Source organism: Antechinus flavipes, chromosome 1, assembly GCF_016432865.1.
Source record: "Antechinus flavipes isolate AdamAnt ecotype Samford, QLD, Australia chromosome 1, AdamAnt_v2, whole genome shotgun sequence".
Lineage (NCBI taxonomy): Eukaryota > Metazoa > Chordata > Mammalia > Dasyuromorphia > Dasyuridae > Antechinus > Antechinus flavipes.
The window spans coordinates 19400304-19417278 of record NC_067398.1 but is presented as its reverse complement, the minus strand read 5'-3'; the positions used below and the strand labels follow the sequence as shown (position 1 = coordinate 19417278).

The 16975-nt window shown below is 35.6% G+C and overlaps 1 protein-coding gene and 1 non-coding gene across 2 annotated transcripts in view; one reads left to right on the top strand and one right to left on the bottom strand.

The window, feature by feature from the left end:
• FHIT (fragile histidine triad diadenosine triphosphatase) overlaps positions 1-16975 on the top strand; it is a 1008280-nt gene that overhangs the window by 488180 nt on the left and 503125 nt on the right. The window lies entirely within an intron of this gene.
• Positions 9224-9327, bottom strand: LOC127546027 (U6 spliceosomal RNA). The gene has a single exon (XR_007949898.1). It is a non-coding gene; the product is annotated as a U6 spliceosomal RNA (small nuclear RNA).

Here is a 16975-nt window from a genome sequence, read left to right as displayed (position 1 = left end):
TTTAATTTAACTTATCTTTACGTATCAATTCTTTAGAAATTGCTTGGACACTCCAGTAACTCATTGCCCAGTTTTTCTTGTGAGTCTCTTTATTTACATTGTGCTAGTCATTTTTTCCTTATTTTTTTAACTTCACTCTATCACTTTTTTTAATTTAAAAGAGTAACAAAAATTTTTCCTTTTCCTCCCACCTTTCCCTTATTGAAAAAAGAAAAAATTTTTTTAACAAATATGAACAAATTTCTATAAACAAGGCTTGCTCTTGCTTTTTTTTTACTTTAAAAAAATGAACCACCACCACAACAGCAATGAAAAAAAAATCTTATTAGACACAAGAATCGTTTCTTTTCTGGTGAGAATGACAGTCCCCTCCCTTCCCCTCTCCCCCCCCCCCCCCCCCCCCCCCCTAGTGCAATCTAGCAATATAGTTCAGGATTTTTCCAAAAGGTTTTCAGGCCCTAAATTTGGGTAGTAAGAGTTCCAGATAGAAACTTTTGTCTACTATGGTTATTTCCCCTTAATCACCTTCATTTCCAATTGTAAAGGAGTTCAAAGTCAAGAACTTGAAGCCAGTTCCTTTACCTTTTTTTGAGGTCGTTAATTATCATTACAAGGGGACTAGGATTCCTGGTGGGAATTCCTTGAAAGGAAAGAATTCTACCCTGGGGAGGCAGAAAATCATTTGGGAGGTTTCCTTTTGTTTATTGTTAATTAACTTTGTTGTCTTGGTGCACTTAGTAGAAATGTAATCATTTTCAGGTTCTTACTACCTATGTATTTCAAAACAGCAAATTGCTAGAAGGCAAGTACACTCTGGGGATGATCACAATATGTCTAGGGGAAGCTTTCAAAAATAAACCATTGTTAATGTTTATAAACAGCAGTGATGAATTATTAAACCACAGTTGATTCCCTATCCCAGAAAAGAGGGCTAGGGTTAAAAAAAAATCTTGGAAAATCTACACTTTCCTTTCTGTAATGATAGTAATGACTGCATTATGGTTTACTCAATAATTAATTAGAACCCTTTATTCTCTACTCCGACATTAATACATCAAGGTTTCATGGATACTCTTTTATCCATTGTTGGAAATCAAAATCAGTCCATATATTCTCATATTCTCTGACCCTTGGTCAGGCATTTTGGGGACCTATTTTTTATTTTGATTTTATTAATATTTTTCCTTATCACATCCATTTCTAAATATATCCTTTCTTCTTTCTAGAAAGCCATCTCATGTAACAAAGAATAAAAAAAAAGGGAATGAGAAATTTATTTTTATAGTTTTATATATGTATATATATAATTATAATAAAATCAAATAATCAAAACTAACCATGTCAACGGTCTGAATGCCTGTGCTGTGTTCCATAACTATAGTCTTCCACTTCTGCATAGAGAGAGGGAGGTATCTTTACATATCAATTCTTTAGAAATTGCTTGGACACTACAGTAACTCATTGCTTAGTTTCTCTTGTGATTCTTTTTATTTACATTGTGCTAGTCATTTTTTATTATTTTTTTTAACTTCACTCTATCACTTTGTATTCTTAAATTTCTTTAAATTCTTCACACTCATTTTTTATGAAATTTAATGTTCCATCACATCTATAGACCATCATTTGTTTAGCCATCTTCTATTGTATGAGTATCTACATGTTTTCAGGTCTTTACTGACACAACAAATATTACTATGAATGTCTTTGACCTCTCTGAAAAATTTGCCTAGCATAAGCAGCTCTGGATCAGTGGGTACAGGCATTTTAGTCACTTTTTATAGAGCATCTCCTATTACATTTCTCCATAAACAATCATTTTGGCTGCTGATCACCAGAAAAGAAACATGCAGGGTGTGAATGTCACTGCTGATTTAAGAAAGGTATATATTTATCGTGTGGTCACAGTGCAAGTGATATATACAGTTTCCATTAAAAATATTGATATCTTTTTTACATTTCTTATATTTGCTCATATATTCCTCCTCTCCTCCCTTTCAGAGAGCCATCCCTTAAAAAGGATCTTCTTGTATTTATGTTATTTACAAGGGATGCCATTTTAACATTGAACTGACCATCTGTTATCCATTGGATTATCCATTAAGATACTTACTTCAATAATTGATGAGTCTAGGGTCTTACCAATATATGTACCCCTTTCAACAAAGCAGATAGTATTCTATATACCCTCCTATATTCTGTGACTTTTGTTAATGTAAAGAATGTTAGGAACATAGAACTGGATCTAGACAGAACTTTAGAGGATGTTGTATTCAATCTTCCCATTTTAAAGATGAGAAAACTGAGGCACAATGCTTTTAAGTGACTTGCCCAGGGTCCCACAGTGCATAAGTATATGTGAAAAATTATTTAGATTCTGGTTTTCCTGCCTCTAAGTCTATCATTTTATTCATACTATCACATAGCTGCACCACAGTCTAGTAAGTCTTAACTCTAGTTTCCTTTTCATTGCTTCCATATAACTGGAGCTCCTGAGTTATACACTGGTTATCCCAGGTTTTTATAATCAAATCATGTTCTTTTCTGTCATATATCCTTCTGATGTTATGAGAAATTGATTGTCTAATATTATCAAAATTTGAGCTACTTTATTTTATTTTTGCTGAGGCATTTAAGGTTAAATGATTTACCCAGGATCACACAGCTAGGAAATGTTATGTCTAAGGCTAGATTTGAACTCGGGTCTTCCTGACTTCGGGGCTGGTGCTCTATCCACTGTGCCACCTAGCTGCCCCAAAATTTTAATAATTAAAAATATTAACTCATATATTTTTATTGAAGTTTTTTATTTTATTTTATCCTCTCCTTTCTCCCCTTTCTCTCCATCATTTTAATGTATGAAAATTAACTTATATTAATGTACAAAATAAACAAAGCATTCTTAATTAGCCCTCTATGATAATTGGTACAACTATTGTTTTCTGTTCTGTGTCTATGACACATGAGGACAGCCATCTAAATTTTCATCTTTGCCAAGGTGAAAACCTAGCATTCAGAGGATGCCAGAATTCTTCCCATCGGACCTGGGGTCCTGCCCTTGTGATGAAAGCACAGGAAATGAGGGTAAACTTGCTCTCTCAGAGCAGAAATTGAAGAAGCAGAAATCATCTGTGAAGACAGAACGTTTCTCATTTATTAGCAAGTTCATTTGCTCATCTCAAAGTAAGAGTAAATCTTCCTGGTGGAGGAACATGATCATGGAGAGTTGGAAAAGTACCCCTGGCTCAAGCACAGAATGTTTTCATTTTTATTAGTGCAAATTTGCAGTAGCAAAGTTAGATCAGGAGGCACAACAGGGTCCATCAGGTCCAGCCTAGACCAGAGCAGTTCTCACTTAACTTTTGTTCAAAGACACAGTGATTAGCCTGGTGCCTGGCACAGAGTAGGTATAAATCCTTCTTGACCCTCAAAAGGCAGAAACCTTCATGGCAGTCATTTCCAGCTAGGGGCAATTCTGATTATTTACTGAAAAGTGTTTTTAATATCAAGATGAAATCTACCTCTTTTCACTCTCTACCCAACTGCTCAGGACCAAGCACAATAAGTGAGTTCCCTTTTCCAATTGACATTGGTCGTGGACAAGCTATTTAGGTTTGGGCAATTAGTCAGTCCAGTGGATAATCTGGAGTCAAGAAGACTCATCTTCTTGAGTTCAAATCTAGCTTCAGACATTAGCTGTGTCACTTAACCTCGCTTGACTCAGCTTCTCCTTTGTAAATTGAGTAGGTAATGAAATGGCAAATTACTCCAATATCTTTGCCAAGAAAACCCCAAATAGGATTTAAACATGACTGAAAAAAATGACATCCCATTTGAGTTTACTCCTGTCTTCTCTTCTCCAACTTAATATCCCTAGATCCTCTACTTAATCCTCACATGCATTAACTCCAGTTCATTTATCATCCTTGTGAGACTCTCCATTATATGAGTACCCTTGTGATCCTATGGTGTTCAGCATTTGGATGAAATTTATTCTTTTCTCATTTATTCTCCTTTTCATCTTTAGACATTTGAATTACTTCATGGGTATAAAACAAAAATCAAGCAATGAACTAAAATTGTATTAAAGTAACTGAAACATTACTTCCTTTGGATTACATTGGGGAGCATCTCATGTCCTTAATTCTAACATTTTTATGTGAAAAATTATTGGAAGACAGAAGATACTAGAGAAAGTCTAGAAGGAGAAACAGAAATGGCTTATACTTTTCTCATTTATTCCTCTTTCCATTTTCTCTCAGTCAACAAATATTTACCATGTTTCCAAATCCATGCTGAATTGTTGCTAGATGAGGCAGATAAAAGAGGTATTTACCTGCAGTGGGGAAGGAAAAAAGATTAGTAAAAGGTATAATGTACAATATAGTCTGTGCCTTTAAAGCAATCACTTATAATTTCATTAGGGAGATAGTGAGGTGGCACAGTGAATAGAGTAGTGGACCTAGAATCAGAAAGACTTGAGTTAAATATGATCTTAGACACTTACCAGCTATGCAATTTTGGGCAATTACTTAATTTAATTCAATCTCAATTTCCTTATTTGTAAAGTGTGTATAAGGAAGCACTTACTTCCCGGGGTTGTTGTGAGGATAAAGTGAGATAATATCACTTTATAGGTCTTAAAGAGTCAAATAAATGCTAGCTATTATTAATATCAGAGGACTCAGGAAGAGAAAGTGAGGCCGGTGACCATTCACAGACCTCCCTCCCTGAAATCTAACTCACTTGCATGTCATAGCATCACCTGCCTTATGTCATGATTTGCCTGGACCTAGAGAGACCAGAGTTTGGAATCTCTCGGAAATCAATTTAACTCTAACATAAGGTAAAATAAGGTTGTTGTGATGGTGGTGATGGCAGTAGTAGTAATACTAGTTATAATAGTAATAGTAGCAAAAACTTCCTATCCATTAGACCTGCCCAAAGTGGGACTGAACTGCCTTGGTAGGGAGTGGGTTTCCTAGTACTGAATGTGCTCCAGTAGAAGTGTGTGATTGCTTGTCAAATATATATACATATACACATACACACACATGTATGTATATATGTATGTTTATGTATGTGTGTATGGATTTGTAGTTATATACACACACGTGTATGTATAGATATATATGTATATATGCATGTGTGCATATAAATATACACACACATGTATGTAAATGTATACATTTCACTCATGTACCAACAACTATTTACTAAATAAGGGAGGGCTTTGGTGGATGTCGTACATTCAGCCACTTAAAGTGCTGCTCCTTGAATATTGAAAAAAAGACTATATGAACAGATGAAAATGCACATGGCTGCCTTCCAATCCAACTCATGGCCTCAATCCAACAGGTAAAGCCCAAGGCCTTATCTTTTAACTTGATTTCTCCAAAAAACAGTTCCTTCTATCTCTAAACAGTACCTTCCCACCTGCTTCTTAATTATGTTTCTCCTTTGCTGGCAACAGTTACAGCCACCACTCTGGCTCAGATCATGAAGCATCCCAACCTCAAGTTCTCTCGCTACTCAACAGCAGTAAAATCATTTCTTAACAAATAACTAATGTAAAAACTGCAAAGTAATAAATAGACATTGAATTCCAGCTGGCACAATGGCTGAATTTAGATTGAATGACAAGCTACCATACTTTCTATTTTTCACAGGAAGGACACACACACACACACACACACACACACACACACACACACACAGAAATACCAAAAAAAAATTGCGTTTTTCTCTTTCACACTCTTTCGGTAACTCATTAAAAAAAAAAAAAAAAAAATTGGAGGTCACTGGTAGTGTTTCCCTAATTGGAAGAAAGACAAATATAATTTAAAATGGAAGGTGTATGCCTTCATATATCTAACTGCCCCATCTCCGAGAAGGGGAAAAGGGTGAATGTGAGGCCATCCCTTTAGCTTTTTTTTTTTTCCTTTAACTTCTTAAGAAGCATTATTTCAACTTCAGTCACTCTTTTACTAAGGAATTCAGTTTTTCCTCCTTGATTATAGGTTTCCATCTATTGGCTTCTTCAGAGATTAGATTTTTTTTCTTTAAAATAATAATTATTATAAAATTACTCTTTTTTCTTGATTATCCAGCTTGGAAATAAATCTAAGTTGAATAGTGTTTTTTGTGCCATTCAAATGTAATACAGTTCAGGTATTGGGTTTCTACCTATTTGTTTCTTGATTCTATGATCATAATTTATTCTATAGAATCATATTAAAAAAAGAAATAACTTTAAAAGTGTTCTTACATCTTTCTTATGTTAGGGAATTCTTGGGTGGTATATTGAATCTCATGGATGCTTTTTAGAATAATACTTTTAAATTATTAAATAGATATAAATAAAATAAAATATATTTTATTTATTATTAATTATCAATTATTATATAATATATAGTTATATATTATATAAATGTATAATGTATTTATATAAATAATTAATATATTATTAAATATTAAAATTATTATCAATAAATACTATTAAACAGAATAATACTTTAAAAAGTATTAAAAGCATAAAACAAAATACATAGAATTACAAAGAAAACCAATCATATTGAAATATAATTATCAAATATATATTTACAAAAGAGGTTCCCTGACCCCACTTTAAGTACTTCTGGTTTAGAATTAATAATTTTTAAAAGATGTTATTAAATTGCTATTTATAGATGAGGAAGGTTGTTATCAGGGTAAAATTCCTGGAAAATAATATGGTACAGTAGAAAAATACAGAATTCAAAGTAAGGGTCCTTGGGTTCAAAAGCTGTTTTGGTCACTATATTTGAGTGATATAAAAATTATAAGACTATTCAATTTAGATTTATTCCCACACTGGCTAATCAAGGGAAAAAAAAAGGATTTTCAAAATAATTATTATCTTTGTGGCATTGAATAAATCACTTACATTCACTGGGTCTGGGTTCTTTATGTGTAAAAAGATAGAGTGGGACTAGATGACCTAGAATCCTATGTATGTTCCTATGTGAGTCCCTTCTCTCATTACCTCAGTTTCCACATATGTAAAATGAGAAATCTCAAATGGATGGACTCCAATCTACAAGGCAACATCAGCAGAGAACCAAATCTGGCATATCCTATGAGTCTGGAAAAGTTCTGAGTAAAAAGTTCTGAGTAAAAGCCTGTAATGTATTGACAGAGACTGATCCTTAGTCTTCTATTAATCCATAGAAACTTATGGAAAACAAACAAAACAAAACATGTACCAAGACACAGAGCATGTCAGTCTATATCAGTGTTGAGAGGTAGTCTGGTCTGACTTCAGATCTTGGTATTTATTTGCTGCTGTATGACTTGGATGTATTGTTTAACCTCCCTGGGACTCAGCCCCTTCATCTGTAAAATAAAGTTAATAATAGCACTTAACCTCCCAGAGTGGTTGGGAAAATTAAATGAGTTCATGTATGTAAAACTTTTGTAAATCTTAAAGTGTTATAGAATGTTACTTATGATCTTGGGTGCTAGTAAACATTTAATGACTTTCTGAAGACTCCCAACACACTTTTAATCTGTACCATTAACGTTTTCTTCACCATTTCCTTAAGTCTAGACAATCATCCAAACAATCAAGACCATTTGCTGATGCACACTTAAAATTTAAAAGTGATTCTAATAAGAACTGTGAGCTGACTCTAGTGTATTCCTGGTTATTATTATCAAAGAATTGTGACATTTTTATTATTTTTAGGCATTGAAGTGGTATAATATAGTATAACTATGGTGAGCGTGATGTAATTGGGGAGAGGGGAATGTTCTAGCTGTGGAGGCCAAGAATTTGGATGAGACTTCTGAAAAATGAGTTTTTAATAATGATTAATTATAATTATAATTATATTTATTATCATTTATTTATATTATATGTAAATATACAATATAAAAATATAAAATGTATTTATAATACATATTATGTATAAATAAATTATAAAAATAGAAAACTAATAATAATAATTCACAGTTAGGCAGCAACTATTCATTCAGCCTTTTGTGGTGAGAACTTTGCTAAGCACTGGGAATATAAAAAGAGATAAAAGAGTCTCTATTCTCTAAGAGCACATTATTTTGTGAACATACATTAACTTTGACACTACATACTCTTTCCTGGTCCTAATACCGATTATATTCAACAATCTAAATTCTAGATTGTTTTTAGCTGTGATTAAAATTGGCTCAAAGAATTGGGATTCCACTTCTGATTCTTACCATCTGTGTGAACCTTGAAGCAGCCACTAAACATCCATCCCAGAACCTTAGTTTCCTCTGTAAAATGAGTTGTTTGAATTTAGCAGCCTCAGAGGTCCCTTATAACCCTGCCAGGATCTTATAGGATCTTATAAACATGGTTTGATCAAATAATTTTAGAGCTGGAAAGAGTTTAGAGATAACCTTGTCCCTCCCTCTCTTTTTTACATGTAGAGGAAACAGACCCACAGACATTGACTTGATCAAAGCCACATGGTGAGTTAGTGATTGATCTAGAAAGAGAATGGAGTCTTCATCTCAGGGTTTATATCATTCAAGTGTCCAGATATGAACACCAAGTATGTGTTGACTCTTTTTTTAATTGATACATTCATATAGAGTAATCTTAGGGTCCACATGTGTGAGTGCGGATACTTCTCCTTTGGCTTAATCTGGGCATTTTGGTATTGAGAGAGGTTGTGTGTGTGTGTGTGTGTGTGTGTGTGTGTGTGTGTGTGTGTGTGTGTGGATGCTGGGATTTGAGGTGGGGAGAGAGGCAAGGGAGAGGCAAAGGAGTAAAATATCTTTAAATGAAAATATAATCTCTAATTGAAAACCCTATAAGAAGAAGGCCAAAGAGTCTCATTTATCTGAATGATCTAATATAGTATATAAGTGGACTAAGATGGAAAGTTGAAGCAAGGTCATGATGATAATCGAGGTAGGTATTATCTCACTTAAAATGCCATTTTACATTTACACATTAGAGAAATCTTCAGAAGTTGGGAAGGAGAATAAGGCACTCAAAATGAACAGGGATTTTGAGACTCACCCTGAGTACAAAGAAGACACTGGCACTCTATACCTTAACCCGAACAAAAAGTAAAATTGGGAGATGGATTTTAGATTAATCAGTCACTAAATATGCTTTTGTTTATTTTTGTTTTTATTTTTAAATCAGTCACTAAATATGTTTTTATTTATTTAATTTTTGTTTTTTTTGTTTTTTTAATACATGGAATTCTTCATGAATGTGCATGTTATCCTTGTGCAGGGGCCATGCTAATCTTTTTATCATTCCAATTTTGGTATACATACTGCTGGAACAAGCATCAAACACACTTTTAATTGTTTATTATGTGCCACGCATTGTTCTAAGCATGGGAACAGACAAAATAAGAAATATAATCCTTGCCTTCAAAAAGTGTATTTTCTACTGGAGGGTGGGATATATAAAAATAACAAATAACAAATAATTACATATGTATTAAATCTATTTAAATGCCAGTTTTTTTCCATGCAAGTAAAAAAACAAAAACAATAATAAACACAAGTAGCTTCTCCAATATGTTGAGGTCATACATTGGGTACCTCCTTGGAAATGGTTATATCACAACTACTAGCTAATTAAAAAAATAGCGTATGTGTATGTACATACATACCTATCATTTTGTGAAGCTCTTTACCTCATTTGATCCCCATAACAATTCTGGGAGATAAGCATTATTATTGCCATTTTATAGATTCAGAAACTGAGGCTGAGAGACATTAAGTGATTTGTCCAGATCAGCACATCTATCTAGTAATGTCTGAGGCAAGCTTCAATATCAGGTCTTCTGGATCCCAAGTCTAGACTTCTGTCCATTGCATCTTACCTTGGAACAGAGTTATATGAGAAGGCCCCGATGTATCCAAAGTATTCTTCTCTTTATTGATAGAGACTTTATTGAACAAGGAGATATATAAACAATTTCAGTCATACAAGAATTGGTTTTGATTTTTCATCAAGGTTTTGAAATGTGGGTAATCAAGAGACCATAAAAAGGACCAAAACTCATTCACTAATTTCATAGAGTGCGCTGAGCATGGGGAAACCAAGAGACTAGAAAACAGAAATACAGATTATGGAAAAAGCAACTTGATTACAAAAGGATTTGGGAAGGAAATATTGGAAGTCTGATAAGCCTTAAAGACTGTCTACCTGCCTGCCTGAACTCCTCTGAGACCAAGCTGCACAGCATAATTCTGGGGGTCTTTGGCAACCTAGATGTGGGGAATCTTCCCTCTCTCTCTCTCTCTCTGCCCTCTTGGAACCCATTCGTTTCCTACAAGGTTCCACACATTTATCCCCTTCTCTCCACTTCCCCAGATACTGCCCCAGCTCGGGTCCTCCTTACCTCTCACCCAGACCACTGGAATATCATCTTAATTGGTCTCCCTGCAGCTTCTTTTCTCTCCAATTCATCTTTCACATAGTTACTGAAATAATTTTCCCAAAGCATGTCTGATCACGATCCTATACAACTACTTTGCTCAGAGGATTTCAATGACTTTCTATTGCTTCTAGGATAAAGTATAAGCTCCTTGGCTTAGCATTTTCCAATCATTTTTCATTTTATTGCTATCTTTTAAAAATTACTTTTATGTATATATACACACACATATACTAAGGATATTCCTTCTCCCTCTCTTTTCACATTAAGACATCCATTGTAACAAATAACAATGAAATAGGAAAAAAATTATTTAAGCAAAATCAACACATTTTACTACAGTCTGGCATGGCAGTATGTGCAGTGTTCCACACCTATAATTCACTGCCTCTGGAAAGAAGGAAGTGAATTGCATTTTCTCATCTCTTCCTTGGAAATAGCACCAAGTTCTCCTCAGCCTCCCTTTATAGGCTGCTTACTACCTACCACTCACCTTTAAATACTTCATTCCTGTTAAATTGACCAATTTATTAATCCCCAAACTTCACCCTCCCTCCATTCTCCAAACCTGCACTCTTAATCTCCCACCCTTGAGATCAAAGTTTGAACTGATGTGCTTAGAGTCACAAAGCCAATGTATGCTAGAAGCAAGACTTGAGTCCAGGTTTTCTAGACCAGTCCTCTAACCTTTATATCATACTGCTTTTCTTGTTCAAAGAACCATTCATTGGTTATTGATTTCTGAATGTCATGTGACAAAATTCAGAGAATTTTCCTTTCCTTTTTCCTTTCCTTCTTCCTTTCTCCTTTCCTTTTTCTTTTTTCTTTTCTTCCCTTTCCCTTTCCTTTCTTCCCTTTCTCCTTTCCTTTTTCTTTTTTTTCTTTTCTTCTCTTTCCCTTTCCTTTCCCTCCCTTCCCTCTCCTCCCTTTTTTTTTTCTACTGTGATTTCCTTGATGTAAGGTACTCCTTATGTGAAAATCACATCTAACCATGTAAAATGACACCTTTGCTGTAATTTGCAATCTTACAAGCCTAGGGAACTGAAAGAAGCGACTTGGCTAAGGTCACATAGCCAGTGTGCATCAGTGTGTATGAGTCTTCCTGACTATTCAATTCAGTCAACTGCCTCTCCTCATACCATAACCTGACGAAAATCTGAGCTCAGTTCTCTTTTGCTGAACCTGAACTGAATCTTAAACATAACTGGTGTCTGTGGCCATCCTTAGTTATGAGAATTAAGGGGAGTACAGTTTTTGGGTGTAGCCTGTTGAATATAAGGCATTGTTTAACAGAAATGATGTTGATGACACAAAGAGTTAGCTGACAACTAATCGCTTTAGAAGTTTGAGAACACTTCCAGGTGTGGGGTGGATTGTAGGGAAGTTATTTTAATCATTTGCAGGAACCATTTATAGTCTTGTCATCTTCCCTGTCATGAAGATTATCATTTAATTATATGATAACATGATTTGCTATTTGGATATCAGAGCTAGAAATGTACAGCAGAGGGATCAAAATGGAAAGCAGCTTTTCCAAAGATTCTGGGTAGTAATTAGTGGAGTCAGTGCAGCTGTGCACCAGGTAACCAGCTGTCCTGAGGAAGCCCTTAGTGTCCATTTTTTAAGTCCCAGATGAAGTATTTTTTTCCTTCTGGTCTCTGCATCGGAGGCCGGCTTCATATAAATCTGAAAGGGATAGCTTTAAGCAAGTGGAAGATGGTATAGAATAGGAAATAATCCCATCACCTTTCCATTCTTACATATTTCAGGCACAGAGATCCAGTATGTGGTTCATTTGTTCCCATCTCCTATCTTCTTTACATGTAGGATATAGCTGGGTTCTCTCAATGTCTCCAGGTTGGTCTGATAAACACACATATATTATATATACATATATGTGTGTATAAATTTGTATATATATATACAAAATAGACATCTGAATATCAATATGTATAGAAATATATCCATATACATGCATAATATATGTATGTATATAATTATATATTTGTATTTAGGGTCACATATATATTATGTTATGTTGTATGTATGTTTTATATATAATCATATATTCTGCACCAGTGTTAAATGCCAACTATGAACCAGAGACAAACAAACAAAAAAAAAATAGATTGTAGATTTAAAGTTGAAAGATACCCCTGACATCATTTAGTTCAAATCCCTCCACCACTATTTTCGTAGATGAAAGTCAAACACAAAGAAATGACTTGTTCAAAGTCACATGGATAATAAGTTTCTGAGAAAGGATTTGAATACAGGTCTTCTCAACTCCCAGGAGAATTCCCTCTCCACTATACCATGATGTTCCAGACAGGCAGGGAAGAGCTGTAAGATCACTCACTGCCTGAGGCTTTCAGAAAGTATCCCTGTGTAATGGGACAAACATTGGATTGGGAGTCAGAAAGCCAGTGTTATGGTACTTACTAACCATGTGACTTTGATTATCATAAGCTTAGTCTCAGTTTCCTCAATTGTTAAATGAGGGAGTTGGACTGAATGGCATCTGAACTCTTTTTCAAATCTTGGGTCTTTTAGAAGAAGCCTTCTTTTCCTGGAGTTATGTATTAGTTGACATTCAGGAGGTGTAGAATCTATGATTTATGATCTCTGACTCTTTTATAATCGGTCTGGTGCCCCATTATCTGCCCTGGAGCTTTTTGGACAACTACGTTTCAACACATCATCCCTGCTTTCTCAATTGGAGGCTGATCTCTCAATCCTCCAGATTCACAGGACCACTCAAAGGGTCAATATTTTCTTTACTCCCCATGGCAGTTCCTGGAATGTTCTATTATTCACTCAAGCATCCCTATGGATGAAAAAAGACAAAAATGAAGGCATCCTTGCCCTCTAAGAAGCTTATAGACTATTACCAATATTCTTGAACACTCTTTATTCTTCAAGAATAGCACAATGATCAGAGCATCTTCTGATTCTTGTAGCCATTATCTACCAACCTCCATTTTATTCTCCCATTTCTCTCCACAACTTTATTATCTATCTCCAAGTCTTTTCACTCCATCTTAACCACCATGCTCAAAATCATCCCTTCTTCATGTTAAATGCTCTTGATTACCATCACCACACACTTGTATACTCTTATTCTTCATCTGTATTCAGCTATGAGCCAGCATGGTCCTTCCTTAGACCCAATGCTCATGGAACAACATCATTCTAAGTAACTGACCACCCTCTTAGCCCATGGAACATAATTACTTTTAAGTAACTGACCACCCTCTTACCCAACAGAACATTATCACTTCTAAGTAACTTACTACCCTCTTACCCCATAGAACATCATCAATTTCAAGTAACTGACTGCCCTCTTCCTAATGGAACATCATCACTTTTAAGTAACTGACCATCCTCTTAACTCATGGAACATCATCAGTTTCAAGTAACTGATCGCCCATTTACTTAACAGAATCATCACTTCTAAGTAACTGACCACCCTCTTACCTCATGGAACATCACTACTTTTAAGTAACTGACTACCCTCTTATTTCACAGAACATCATCACTTTTAAGTAATTGACTGCACTCTTACCCCATGGAACATCACTTTTAAGTAACTGATTGCCCTGTTACCTCTCAGAACATCATCACTTTTAAGTATCTGACCACCCTCTTACCTCACAGAACATAATCATTTTAAAGGAAATAACCACCCTCTTACCTCATGGATTTTAAATAACTGACCACTCTCTTACATCATGGAACATCATCATTTTTAAGTAACTGACCACCCTCTTAACCCACAGAACATCATCAGTTTCAGATAACTGACTGCCCTCTTACCCAACTGAACATCATCAGTTTCAAGTAACTGCCCTCTTACCCAACTGAACATCATCACTTCTAAGTTAACTGCCCACCCTTTTACTTCATGGAACATCAGCACTTTTTAAGTAACTGCCTACCCTTTTACCCCATAGAACATTATCAATTTCAAGCAATTGACCTCCCTCTTATCTCATGGAACATCATCACTTTTAAGTAACTGATTTCCCTCTTACCCCATAGAACTTCATCAGTTTTATGTAACTGACCACCCTCTTACTTCATGGATTTTAAGTAACTGACCACTCTCTTACCTCCTGGAACAAATCATCACTTTTAAATAACTGGCCATCCTCTTACCCAACAGAACATCAATTTTAAATAACTGACCACCCTCTTACCCCACGGAACAGCATCGGTGTCAAGTAACTGACTACCCTCTTACCCCATCGAACATTATCACTTTCAAGCAACTTGACCTCCTTTTTACCTCAGGGAACATCATCACTTGTAAGTAACTGACCATCCTCTTCTTGGATTTTAAGTAACTGACCACCCTCTTACCTCATGGAACAAATCATCACTTTTAAATAACTGGCCATCCTCTTACCCAACAGAACATCAATTTTAAATAATTGACCGCCTTCTTACCCCACGGGACATCATCAGTTTCAAGTAACTGACCACCCTCTTACCCCTTGGAACATCATCACTTTTAAGTAACTGGCCATCTCTCACCTCATGGAACATCATCAGTTTCAAGTAACTCACCTCTCTCTTACCTCAGGGAACATAATAACTTTTAAGTAATTGGCCATCCTCTTACCCAAGAGAACATCACTTTTAAGTAATTGATCACCCTCTTAACCCACAGAATATCATCATTTTAAAGGAAATAATCACCCTCTTACCTCATGGAACATCATCACTTTTAATTAACTGACCACCCTCAGCCCAGGGAACATGATCACTTTTAAGTAACTGACTGCCCTCTTAACCCACAGAACATCATCAGTTTCAGATAACTGACTGCCCTCTTACCCAACTGAACATCATCAGTTTCAAGTAACTGACTGCCCTCTTACCCAACAGAACATCATCACTTCTAAGCCCACCCTCTTACCTCATGGAACATCACCACTTTTTAAGTAACTGACTACCCTTTTACCCCATAGAACATTATCAATTTTAAGCAACTGACCTCCCTCTTACCTCATGGAACATCATCACTTTTAAGTAACTGACCACCTTCTTAGCCCATGGAACATGATCACTTTTAGGTAACTGATTTCCCTCTTACCCCGTAAAACTTCATCAGTTTTATGTAACTGACCACCCTCTTACTTCATGGATTTTAAGTAACTGATCACTCTCTTACCTCATGGAACATCATCACTTTTAAATAACTGACCACCCTCTTACCTCACAGAACATCGTCACTTCTAAGTAACTGACCACCCTCTTACCTCATGGAACAAATCATCACTTTTAAATAACTGGCCATCCTCTTACCCAACAGAACATCAATTTTAAATAACTGACTACCCTCTTACCCCACAGAACAGCATCGGTGTCAAGTAACTGACTACCCTCTTACCCCATCGAACATTATCACTTTCAAGCAACTGACCTCCCTCTTATCTCATGGAACATCATCACTTTTAAATAACTGGCCATCCTCTTACCCAACAGAACATCAATTTTAAATAATTGACCGCCTTCTTACCCCACAGAACATCATCAGTTTCAATTAACTGACCACCCTTTTACCCAACTGAACATCATCAGTTTCAAGTAACTGACCACCTTCTTACCCAACAGAACATTATCACTTCTAAGTAACTTACTACCCTCTTACCCCATAGAACATCATCAATTTCAAGTAACTGACTGCCCTCTTCCTAATGGAACATCATCACTTTTAAGTAACTGACCTCCCTCTTATCTCATGGAACATCATCAGTTTCAAGTAACTGATCGCTCATTTACTTAACAGAATCATCACTTCTAAGTAACTGACTACCCTCTTACCTCATGGAACATCACTACTTTTAAGTAACTGACTACCCTCTTATTTCACAGGACATCATCACTTTTAAGTAATTGACTGCACTCTTACCCCATGGAACATCACTTTTAAGTAACTATTGCCCTGTTACCTCTCAGAACATCATCACTTTTAAGTAACTGACTACCCTCTTACTTCACAGAACATCATCATTTTAAAGGAAATAACCACCCTCTTACCTCATGGATTTTAAGTAACTGACCACTCTCTTACATCATGGAACATCATCACTTTTAAGTAACTGACCACCCTCTTAACCCACAGAACATCATCAGTTTCAGATAACTGACTGCCCTCTTACCCAACTGAACATCATCAGTTTCAAGTAACTGACTGCCCTCTTACCCAACAGAACATCATCACTTCTAAGTTAACTGCCCACCCTCTTACCTCATGGAACATCACCACTTTTTAAGTAACTGACCACCCTCTTAACCCACAGAACATTATCACTTTCAAGCAACTGACCTCCCTCTTACATCATGGAACATCATCACTTTTAAGTAACTGATTTCCCTCTTACCCCGTAAAACTTCATCAGTTTTATGTAACTGACCACCCTCTTACTTCATGGATTTTAAGTAACTGACCACTCTCTTACCTCATGGAACAAATCATCACTTTTAAATAACTGGCCATCCTCTTACCCAACAGAACATCAATTTTAAATAACTGACCACCC